The sequence below is a fragment of the Echiichthys vipera genome, assembly GCF_963691815.1.
Source record: "Echiichthys vipera genome assembly, chromosome: 19".
Classification (NCBI taxonomy): domain Eukaryota; kingdom Metazoa; phylum Chordata; class Actinopteri; order Perciformes; family Trachinidae; genus Echiichthys; species Echiichthys vipera.
This window is the reverse complement of record NC_139844.1, coordinates 26661227-26674333: the sequence shown is the minus strand read 5'-3', so window position 1 is coordinate 26674333 and position 13107 is coordinate 26661227.

Here is a 13107-nt window from a genome sequence, read left to right as displayed (position 1 = left end):
GTTCCTGGTTTCTGATTGGATAAACCATCTGTCCATCACCAACATACGGGCCAAACCAACCAATCAGATGAGTGAAGTGTGTGACGTGCTAACAGCGTGGAGGCAAAGCTCAGAAAGGAAACAACATGTGGGTAAAGGAGATTTTCCCTTTGTGTTTAACGTGAATTTACGGATCAAAGGCCCAATTTCAGGAGCCCGGTCCAGATTCAACAGAAGGATCCAGAGAACAAAGAGTTAGTGAGCTGCTCGCTCCATAGCTCCTCATCTCATCCGTGGAAGCCTCCATGTTGTTTACACTCAACAGTCACAAAAACAACGCTGACTGGTTCAGTCGCATGGGCAAACTTCTCCAAATTCGCCGTTCGTGGCACGTCACCAGACTGATCTGAGACTAAAGTACAATGGAGCTCAGAGATCAGGATGGTCTCATGAGGCTAAATGTACACAGAGCTATATGGAAACAAGGCGTATGGAAAAGTACCTCATACAACTCAACTTCTGAAACGTATTCTTACCTTTAATTTTAACTTAAGAATTAACTGCTGTTTTTTCGTTCTACAGCTTTAAAGCATCTTTGAGTACTTAGGAAAGCGCTATATAAGTCTGTTGAACCAGAGCTAGTTTCAGCCACACACACACACACACACACACACACACAGCTATACAAAAGCATCTAAGCATACTTTATTAGAGTGCTCAAGGCAGAGTGGATAGTAATGGAGCTGCTGTAGTTAGTGTCGAGAGCCCAATCCAAGCAGACAAAGGTCTGTGCCAATGAAGCCAGTCCGGTGGTAATGGAGGGTCAGGGGCTAAACACACAGAGGCACGGTTTGTTGAACTAAAAATATCCTTTTATGCTACATTCCTCTGGGTTAATAAAGCGCTGCATTGAAGGTAGATCACACTCGACTCTCCCATCCACTTCGGCCCCTCCCAACACAGCGTGACTGTTTACTAAATGCCACTAAGCAGAGTGCCTGGCATATGGGGGTGGGGGCTGTGTGAAAGAAATGCACTTCATCAGCGGTTACCGAGGAGACCCACGGGGGACTGTAAAGATGAAAACCTGAGACGACAGCAGTGGCCCACTGAAACTTGCCACCACCGGCCGAGGCGTCTTCGGTTTCCGCCGGAGCACCTGTAGGCGGCCTCCCTGATGGGGGCCAATCGCAACAGCTCGGCAGCGTCGGCTGTCGAGTAACAGGCAGCCAAGGATCAATCAGTCAGGTGAGGGCAGCGGGCGGCGGCCCACTGAGGTCACAAGAGCAATATTTGAGGAAGCTGAATGGGCCGCTAATGAGACATTGGATCCTAAATGATAACAGAATGTTTATGGGGGTCACCTGAGATGGCTGATGAATAATATAGGGGCTGTAGCCCGGTGAGTGCAGGTGAACTCATCGGGCTGTGGTTCGAGAGCAGCTACAGGCCAACATTTATGCGCTCACGCTCAGCTTCAGGAGAGGGGCATCAGGTGAGAGGGGCAACCAAAGGCCAACGGGCACCGAGCCGGGGCCAGCAGCAGTCACTGACCCAGAACACTGATAATAAGACCCTGCAGTATAGTGTGCAGCAGTAAATGACAGCAGTGGATTTAGGTACTGAAGCTCTATACCAGGGGGCCGCAACCTTTACTATCAAAAGAGCCATTTTGCCCCATAATAAAGTTGGTCTGGATACATATAAAATTATAAAAGGACAATAAACTGTTGACATTTTATTCCTTTATTACCTATACATAATAAATATGGTTCTCACCACATATCAAGCATACAGGTAAGACATCATTATGCCTGTCCACCAACACTATTTTCCTCTGATTATTCTTTTAGGGGGTTTATCCAGGGTTAGCATACGGACAGCACGGGTCAGAAACTCAACGTTAGCCACCTGCAGTGACAGGCGCTGGGCCATCAACGAAGGATGTGACGCATATTTTGGTTTCATGTAATATATATATATTTTTTAAATCATCTTGAACTCCAAGATAACAGGTGTTCCCTTTGATAGATTGTCTACTGTGCAAAAAAAATTTTTTGGCAAAGCTACAGGGACGGCCAGGGTCGTAAAAAATCCATCATAATCTATTATTACTCGTCATTTGAATGTTTTAATGACAAGACTTTAGACTTTAAGACTTGTGTAAATCTACTGTAAGATTTGAGATACGTTGCGTCTGGCGGCCTTTGTGGCGGTTCTTTCAGAGCCTCCATCTTGTCACGGTCATGGTCACGATGTGTGCTGACAATTTTTTTAAACACTTTTTTTGCTCTTTTGTAAACTTTATCGAAACACATTCACCTCTCTACTTCCAGTCCGTCCCCAATATGTTACACTCCCCACACACACACACACACACACACACACACGTTCCTATACACTTCTGTCCTTACTACAAGCCTGACTCAGAAGTTGGAATTTCCGATTTCCGGTGAACGCAGCATAACCGTTGGGGACGGTCTGGGCTGACAGAAGCGTCACTAATAAGGCGGCTTATTTACATCTAGGGAGGGAATGTCGCCACAGACACAGATATTGGAATACTCTGCAAAAAAGGCAAGTAGAAGTGCTTTCATTAGTGGGTCACATGATCGATCCCCATTGTTTTAACTCACTCTTTGATGAAAAAGGCAATTAAATAGATGGAGATCTTAGGGGGTACAACTTTAAAGCTGCAAAAGCCAGAATTTGAAGCAGAGTGAGGGGTATTCTTGAAGCTCTCCATCTCCCTTTCTGTCCTGAGCCAACAGGAACGCTCTCTCTCTCTAGAATGACCTGTGCTTGGCCAAAGCCCCCCTGCCCCGGTTAGGGTTTCTGAAGGCTGTAAACAAGGACAAGAGGAGGAGCAGGAGTCTGAATGAGAATCTGATGAAATGTTATTATGGATTTCTTTGCCCAACATCACCCTACCCCAGGTTTAAGAGACTGAAACCAGCAAAACTTCTGATTGACAGATGATCTCCAAAATCAGTCGGTTCGTGTTCTGCCAATAACCGAGGGTCCTCATCACTCATTCACACTCACATTCACACCTATTAGAAATATAGTTTTCAGTTGAGCTCGCCTGGTGATCTATATCATTGTAGAAAACCTGACACCCAGAGGAGACTCAAATGAACATGAGCCCCAGCGAGGTTTACACCCCCAGACCTTCCTGTCATGAGGCGAACCTGTAACACGGCTACAGTTTTTGATCAGTGCTGATGAGCAGGTGTTCATTTGGGTGTTTAAGACCAGCAGGGACCTTCTGGTGATGCTGCTGTTAACCCTGACCCGATGAAACATTAATGAGGGCCGGCGTACTCTCAATAACCCTACTGGAAAATCCATCTATCAACCCTTTTGGAAGTACTCGCTCATATAATTATTATTATGCCATAATAAGGCACAGTTACAGCAGATTGTGGTCAGTTATGATCACCTCAGAAGCAGAGTAGATGTGTTGCTATATAAAGGAATTATCTGGACTTGTGGTTGGACGACAGTGAATTCCATTAGTGCCTCCCCTCTTTTCTCTGCATCGTCCTCCTCGTGTACTCTCTCTCTTTCCCTCCCTCTCTAACCCATTAAAGGATGCATCCATTTCACAATAGAGACCCTTTTTTCCTGCCCCGGCCCCCTGCATTAGCTCGCTGACAGATAAAGGGGACAGAATGTTTCCTCATAAAGAAGACGCAGACACATCAGCCTATTCATTTCCACTTTAAACATGTATGTGGATGGATGGGTCAGGTAGAAGGGACGTCGCTTTGCTCTGAGGGCACTCCGTCTTTATGTATGTTCCAGCGCGCGGTCTGCAGGGCTTAACACGCACCCCTGGGCATCACTGAGGCTCAATGAAGGCAGCACATAAAGACAGAGCGAGCCTGCTCCTCTGGTTGCTCTCCTTCTGAGGGTTACATAAGAATGGAAGATGCAGGCATACCGGCGCTGTTGCAGCCGGAGGTGAAAGTAGGCCTGTTAAGCCAACGGGGTGAAAGTGGCGTGTTTGTGTGTATGTTCATGTGTGTGTGTGTGTGATGGGGGATGTTAGAGCAGACTGTGTGAGGAAAAAAAAAACAGCTAGAAGCGCTGGGCTGGGCTGAGGCAAATGGAGCCACTGCTGGACAGGAAATTCTATTTACTTATTCATAAACGGAGAGCTCGAAGGCTGGTTTTCAACACGTTCACATAGTGTGCCTTTTTAAAATGTAAAGCAGAAATAATTACACACACGTGTGCATGACAAATACATCAGGTAAGAGGTGAAATGTAGATCATATGACTATTAGTATCCATGCTTGAATCTACCATCGGGACCCCAAAGCTACAAAGAGACAAAAAGAACAACAAAAAAAGAAGCTAAACAATTCTGCCGATGCTGATTTTGACAGAGACAAAAAGGCAATTGCTCTAAGAAGGCAAGGGAGGCTCAGCTTCCCCTAAAATGTCACCAAAAAAAACCCATTTCATTGACTAAATACGCCCTTAATCAGCTCCTTATCGCAGGAAACCGGAGCAGCTTCCTTCTCATTCATCCCCACAGCTCCACAGCACTTTACACAGTCGGACTCAGCTTCTACTGACTTCTATGGGGAAGTGTAGAGCGAGTTGTTCAGCTGCAGCCAAACTTGACGCTCATTGGATAAATGCTGGGCTTTGTCTCGCCCATCGGACGCTCAGGGTCTCTGGGGGTCTATGGGGCAGTGGGCTGGCCCGGACGCTCGGCTTCTGCATGATGATTGGATGAGCTGTCTGAGGCGGAATCCTTTTTTGATTGACAGCTAAATGAGCGACTGAGCGATCTTGAAAAATAAACATCCAACGGAGCATTTCCAAGTTTTTCATTCTGTTGTTCTGAACTGATCAGGAGACTTTACCGATCCCCAGCGACTTTGTCTTTGTTAAAGACGACTAGCGTTGTGTTGGCGGCTCTTTTCTGTCACTCTGCGGAGCTTCTCCCCCCGTCACAATCACTCACACTCACAGGCGGTCACACTTCACAGTAGCCTGGCGCAGCAGCTCCAGCTGGGCCAAGGCCGTTTAAGCAGCCTAGCTCAGCTGCGATTGAGAGGACACTGGTCACGTCCCTGGAAAGACGCCTAGTTGGTACGACAAGGTCACAGATAATTTTCTTGAAAAGGAACGAAGGGTAGAATTTACATATAAATAAACAAACACATTTATGATGTAGGCCGGAGAAATGAGCTTCCCCTCCTTTAAGACCAGCAACCGCCACTGATAAACATACATTATAAATATATGCAAAATGCAAAAGCTTCAACACGGTCTCGATTGACATGACCTCCCCCGGTTCTCCCTGTCGTCAAAAGGTGAACCTGCGATGAAACATTGATTCACCTCAGCGGTGCAAACAAAGCCGGCACCCCCTCTGACCGCCCCTCTGGCAGCCCCGGTGGAACAACACAAGGCTTTTACCAAAGACAAGAGGACCTCATGAATATGCATGTTGCCAACACTGCTGGAAATGCAACAGAATTCGCTGAGATCAGCGCCGAGAAATCCCTGGCGTGCGAAAACACGCAAGTACACTCATTCTGTACAGTTTGCATGTGTGGTGCTGCTCTCTCTCCATTTCTCTGTCTTTCTCTGACATCCCGCCCGCCAACGCACATCCAAATGTCCAAACGCACGTGCACATGCATGGACTTGAATCCACCAACATGCTTTCATGTTTACGCGGTCTGGCTGGTGAATACTGTGGTCCACATCTTTCCCTTCATGAGGTCTTATGTTCAACAGTCAGGACAGTGTGTACGTCATAATTCAGCAGCTGTACAGCATATGAGTCGGTTAATATTGTAAAGAGTAAGTGAATTATTTGTGATGAATCCGTATCTGGACGGCTGATTGATTGGCCAATCAAGAACACACATGCTACAATCAGAGTGAGCTCGACCTCTGCAGAACCTAAGCAATTGATTTGGAAAGGCACAGCACTTGCTAATTCACACCGTGTTCTCTCTCACGTTCATGAGTCAGTGCTCCTCATCGTGTCCTCAGATGGCTCCGCACCACGTGTTCAACACCTGTCTTTCAACTTCGCCGTTTGCGAGTCGCTACAGTAGCTTCGACGGCACAGAGGCAGACCCTTTAAAATAAATGGAGATGACAGCCAATCTGATGTCGTCTCTGGAGAGTTGTGACGAGTCCGAGCCTATGGGCCCAGGCACTGACAAGTACCCTCGTATTACTGCTGTACTCTGTGATCCCCTGGCAGCGTCGCTCAGCTCAAAGCTGTGCACTTGATGTGGCGTTTTGAGTGAAACGTGGAAGTTGAAGTACGTTTGAAAGTGATGCACTGTGTGTAGGTTTCCATTACTCTAAACTGTTTATCTGCATGTATGTGTTTGAAATAGCATGGCACAGAGGATGATGCAGGCTTTTACTGTACATTTGCTGCTCTAAACATTTTGTCTGATGCTGCTGGGAGAAATCCTTTGACCTTGTTCATTTTAGTGTGTCAAGATTGTCACCAACCGTTTGTATTACGCTTAATGAAGGAAATAGAGCTGAAACAATCAGTAGATTAATCTGCAACTATTAATCAACAAGAGTCCTAGCAGCTTTGTGGGGCTGTACTTAGATACAACTGTGCTTCTGCAACATGCTAATGCTAAAGGCTCAGACCCACCAACCTAACATTAAAGAACTAATGGCGATGAAGGCTGACTGTCAGCTTAGGCCAACTAGCATGTTTGTTCTGTGCCTGTGTGAGAGGAAATAGCTCCGCATACCAGACAGTGGCGGTGGTCTGTATTCCTCACTTACACAGGCTCAAGACGCTAGTTAGCCCGCTAGCACATTAACAACATGACTCAATGCTGAAAGACAAACAAATTTAATCTAAAAAAAACTGTGTGCAAGAGAACAATAAACAATTCTGAACAGTTTTTACTAAAGAGCTCAATGGCTAAACAAATAATCTTGCCTGATATAACAAGTTTGTTTTAGATGTCACAGCCTCTTGACTTTAGCCGTTTCTTTACTTTGCACACATTTTTCTTCCTTTGCTCATGCTTCTAACTTTCCCTAAGTATCATGACAATTGGGCCAGTAGTTTTTTTGCAAACCTGCTGACAAACAGACGAACAAACCAAGTCGACAAAACGACCTCCTTGGTGTAGGTATCAAAGTCAGAAGCAGTGACAAGATGATTTGCTACCTGTTGTGATCAGACTAAGCCAGATTGTAGCCAACATCAATGGAAAACATGCTAGGATGGTGGATTCTGAGCCACTATACTGCTTCACTGTGACTGCTATGCATATGTTAAGACAACTTTTTAAATTTATTTAACTGTATTCTAACGGGGAAAGTGCTATGGACACAGCTGTTTGAATCATTCCTGTATAAGGAGCTCTTTGGTGCTAACTTATGTTACTGCATGTGTGTAAATGTTTTCCTGTGATTGGAATATGTGTGGGAACATAAATTATGATGATCAATGCACAAACACGCATTCATAATGTGTCTTTTCTTTCATGATATTTCACACTGCATAAGCTGCTACATCATAGGCAGATGCCACTTTGCTGGTTGCTACCATAGACTAAAGATGGAGGAGGCGTCTCCACTTCCTTCCACTGTACAAAAATGAAGCCAAAATATCCCGGATACAGGTGCCACCATGTTGTCATTTTTGAAACCAGGAGAGATCGGACGGACCTGCCCGACCAGTCGATCACAGCTGTCAGTCATGACGGTTTTAAGAGCATCGAATACCTGATTAAAATTACATTTATCAGAAAAATGAACACTTGAATAAACCGCAGCACATGAAGGGGTGGGACTTACGACCTATACTGTAGCCAGCCTGCAGGGGGCTAACACGATATTTTGGTTTCACTTTTAGGGAGCTGTCAAGCCGCCCATCTTTATGGTAAATAGTAAATGGACTTGTACTTATATAGCGTCTTTCTAGTCTTCTGACTACTCAAGGCGCTTTCACACTTCACACTGATGGCAGTGGACATCTACAGACCATCTAATCTAACCATTTGCACAACATTCACACACCCAAGCGCTGCACGGGGAGCTATTAGGGGTTCAGTGTCTTGCCCAAGGACATTTTGACATGTGACCAGGGGAGCTGGGGATCGAACCACTGATCTCTCAAATGGAGGACAACCCATTCCGCCACTGATCCACAGCTGCCCCTTTATACACAGTCTGTGGTTGCTACACGTCCCAATGAAAACCAAAAACACCCATGTCTCAAAAGAACAAAAAAGGAAGGGATCCGACACGTCGTGTGCTATTTGCTCAGTTGGTATTAACCGTCGCAGTGGTTGAACTTTATTAAAATTGGAACATTGTGTGAATATTTTAAATGCTAACCTATTCATAGCAACGTGAGGCAAACTCACTGAACTTAGCTGATCCAGAATCCCATAAGTCTCTCAAATCATATCTTTTTAAAGTATGTTTTCATTCTGTAAATTATCTGATGTTTTGGTATTTGGTTGGGCAAATGTGCATCATGTCCAGCAAAGGTAAAACATTTAAAGCCAAAGTAAAGGCATCATTTCTAAACTCAATAAGTTCAGATGGAGTAGGATTCAGAAGTGAAAGAGCGTGTAAGACAAAAAGTGATGTAACATTAAATGGGCTGTTGGAGAGGAGGAAACACAACACCAAGAAAGGAGACAGACTGTACTTTCAAATGTGGGGTCATCCCCTGATGAGCCGGAGCTTCGTCTGCTTTTCTCCCTGCACTCAGCCCCACAGCAGTTTCACCTTTTAAACTATCCTTCAGTTTAAGGGAATTAAGGACGCCTCAGCTCCTCTTAATGCTCAACCTCCCATGAGTCTCAAACATTACTCTCCTCCTAGTTTCCCCAACAGGAGTATGCAATTAACAGTTTGTGCTGGTGTCATATATTGTCGATTATACTCATAATAAACTTGATTTTAGGGTCAAAAGCAACTGGACTTGGTTATATGAATTACCAAATAACCAAGGATAACGATGACCTGGACAAATGAGAAAATTCACAGGTTTATTTTAGGGTGTTAACAACTGCTTTGAGTATAATCACACTGTAGAAAGTAAGGGAATAGGGGAAGAAAGCTTGTAAAAAGAGCTTCCTCCAGCAAGGTGGTTCAAAACCCAAAGGGCCGATTCCAAGCCACTGTACTGCTTCAGTCAGTGTGTTTGCATGCACATCAGTAACCTGAAAATGGCCTTACCCTGGTAAAGGGAATAATCGAATTATTGAAGTTCCCCTCGTATACATGAGAGGGGGTTGAATGGGAAAATGACAGGAGTGACTCTTCCTCCGGTACAGTGGGTGGTGCTCCACCAACATACAGCTGGACGGAATACGACTTTATTATCCGGTTCACCTTTGTCGAAATCACAAGCGGGGGGAAAACGGACGACTTTTGGACAGAATTACAAAAGACACAGGTCTTCTTGGTAGTGATGTTAGTTGCCATGGCGAAGTCCTTCCTCGGTTTAAAGGTAACGCTCTATTGTTGTTTTTTCACGTTTTCGGTGCTGTTGTTTCCTGGTTTATTCTATTTCCAGGTCAAAAGCCACCGCCGCTCAATCGGGAGGGGAGATCTAAACCCGGCACATGCGCAGATGAGAAACACGATAATAAGGTAAAGTGTTTACATGCTAGAGAACTCCGGTTACTAAAGGAGTTATCTAGGTCTGTTAACCCGGGTATGAGAACTCTGATCTTACCCGGGGTACGGTGTTTACATGGTGTTTGAGAAACCGGAGTATGCCCTTAACCTGATTATAATAGAGTTTTTAAACTGCATGTAAACGCACTGACTGTGGGTAAAAGTAGCTAAAATCCCATTGTAACAAGTGTGGGAATAGGGGGTAGAAGCTTGTAAAAAGAGGTTCTTCAAGCAAAGTGTTCCAAAACCCAAAACCCCTGATGGTTACAGCAAGACATCCCTTTTGTCCTGGAGTCTAGACATGATGATTTTGTGTTATTCTTGGGTACAGCACATCTGCACCTGTTACCAACATAAAAGTACACAATGTGAAAAGTCACCTGAAAGGATCGCAGATTGGGTAAATGTATTGTGAGAGGCAGAGAAAGAAGTGCATTAAGTGAAATCATTGTGACCCGTCAGAGTAAAGTGTTGGGTAAAAGCACCCTGAGGCGGCAATCTTTCCCGTCTTTAGACATGGTTCGGTTGAGATGTTGCTTGCTTCCCCTCCCCCTCTTTTACTTGCATCCCAGTGGCTGTCCATCACACGCCCTGTGTGAGCATGTGCATGTGAGTCAAGTATGCTGTTATGACGAGTGGTACTCTCGATTATCTGAACCAAGGATGTTTGTCTTAACATGTTTGTAAGAGTAATTACCACTTTGCAGGGGTGTCTACGCAGACACCGTTCCATGCTTTTGTATTTTTCATAAAAGGGATCACAGTAGTAAAACGGGTAGAGTTAGTGCATGTTTGTCCACGCACACACACACACACACACAGACAGACAGAAGTCAAGCAGGTCACTAAACAGTAAACCACCCAGGCCAGATAAGAGGCAGAGTCTCATTAAGGCTGGCCTGTATCCAGCCTCACCATTCCCTATTTTCTGTATCTAAACACTAGAAAAACAGCAAGCTTTGTAACTTGTCAAAGGGCTCCACTTAAGGTTTTTATTATGCCTGAAAATGAGTAGAGCAGGGAATTCCTCAGAGGAAATAGTTTCACAAACCCAGAAGATGAAGCAGAGAGTACCTGTCTGTGCGATGTGCTCTGTCAGCGTCCTGTCAACAGCACGCAGCCAATTAGGACTGCAGCCAAATGGCTGGGTGAGCTTTCTGTTTCTCACTCCACTGATTCTGCATCCAGCACAAAAACACACACACCCTGATATGCACATACACACATGCAACACACGAGGCACACATTTAAGTGCATGTTCAAATGTAACACCTCTACATGCGCTGGTGTTTACGCACACGGTTTTGTACAGTAAACAAACACAAACCGCATCACGGACGAAGGGAAGCCTGTATCTAAATTTTGATGCAGGAGAATCGCCCTGACTACCAAGTCTCTGTAGTCTCTTATCCCGTCGCTGATGGCAGTTGGCCATTTGACTACATTTCCATATTGAGCCTGCACTGAAAACTTGAGGCTGAGCCTGCAAGAGGCGGATAAGGTATGTGTTTATCTGAATGGGGAGATGATGCTGAACTTGATACCCTCTATGTAAAATCATAGCTACAGTGCTGACACTGGCTGGGGAGCCCGTCCAGACACAATACACACAGAGGACGACACGTTCTCTGCTAAGCACCTGCACACACAAACATTGCGCCTGTCTGCCTCTGCCATGCTACAGTGGTTCCCTGGGCTACTTTGCATATCAGATCTGACATAATGAGGAGATACTGTACGGTGTCTGAGGACAGTGGGTGTGGAGGTGGAAGGTGATATTGCCACCTCGCTTGGTCAGCTAAATAAACGTGACACATACAGACCTGCCAGCCTGTCGGGAGCACCTCAGTCTCAAGTCGAAAAGAGTTCCATAAGAATAAACCAATGATCACAACTCTTTTGAAAGAAAGGAATTAACTCTAAAGTGATTCAAAGATGATTTTTAAGTTTTAAGCAGAGGGAAAGGTCAGTGTTCTAATATCATAGCATAGGCCAGATAACCTGACTCCGCCAGATGGATTGATTCGCATTTGCTCAGCAGATCCATCTGGGAACTCTTTTTTGGAGATCTTTGGGAATGGACGAAAACACTGGTTCCTGATTGGATAAACCATCTGTCTATCACCACCATACATACCCAATCAACCAATTAGATCAACGAAGCATGTGACGTACTAACAGAGCGTCTGGGCGAAGCTCAGAAAGGAAACAACATGTGGGTAAAGGAGATTTTCCGTTTGTGTTTAACGTGAATTTACGGATAAAAGGCTCAATTTCAGGAGCCCGGTCCATATTCAACAGAAGGATCCAGAGAACAAAGAGTTAGTGAGCGGCTTGCTCGAAAGCTGTGCTCATCTCATCCGCGGAAGTATCTGCTGCTATATAGCTTATTGCACTTACTGAATGGTTTTAATTAGGAATACTATTAATGACTACACATCATAACCCATGTTCTATGAGAACTGTCCCTCAAACACAGCTCTAACAGCTTTGCCACTTGTCTTCATAGATCTCCGCATTTCAAATTTGTATTTAGGCAGGTAGCACTCAGGGTAACAGCCAAGCTACTTGGAGAAAGTGCAAGAGGGTGCAGTATCCTACTCCGCCTCCCTGGAAGACTTAGTCTTAGACCAGACTTTCTCTTTCTAAGGTAAAGACTTCTGTACAGAGACAGAGGGAGAGGGAGAGCTGGCTGACAGCAACTCACATGATCATTCACAGGCCATTTAAATCAGTGCCAACGGGTCAACCCGGATACAAATGCAGTGCCTTAACCTAGATGCTAACATACAGATGTCCTCAACATACGTTCCACTGAGCAAGGCTGCCTTTGCATTCCTTGTTGAGTGTACACAGCCAAGGGGGTCCTTCAAAGATACCCTTGCACAGCCAGTGGGAAAGCCTTAGGGTGGTTTACAATAACTCTGTACACAGAGTGGGAAAAAGTGCTGCAAAGTGCATATCATGCCAAAGCTCACACAAGGCATAGAGGCTGTTCTACTGTGGGGTTAAGAGTCCCTTGGCACTAAGCCTCCATGTACCTAAACAAATGTTTTATTAAAAAGGCCCTGCTCTGCTACAGGGTAATCAAAACGGCCGCTCGAGCAACTCACATGCAAATTGGGGGTGTTTCGGCGAGGGAGACCCACCTTATCCCGGGTTTTCAACATTAATGGAAACGCACCTGCTGTCTTGATGGATAACAGCTTGGAGGTCACTGCCCAGTGGGTATAAATTGGCAATTTCTACTGAGGGGCAGAGGAGTGAAGCAGATGATGCAGCCACCTCAGTCAAATTCAGTAGAGGGTTAAAAATAAACTCTCAAAAATCTGAATCTATTTTGTTGTTGTAGCTATTTATTTGTTGTGTTTGTTGTTTTTTAGTTTATACTACTACTGCTGGCTGTAAAACAAATTGCCTTTTGGAGATAGTAAAGATACATTGAACCTTGAAAAAAGAACAGATGGGTAG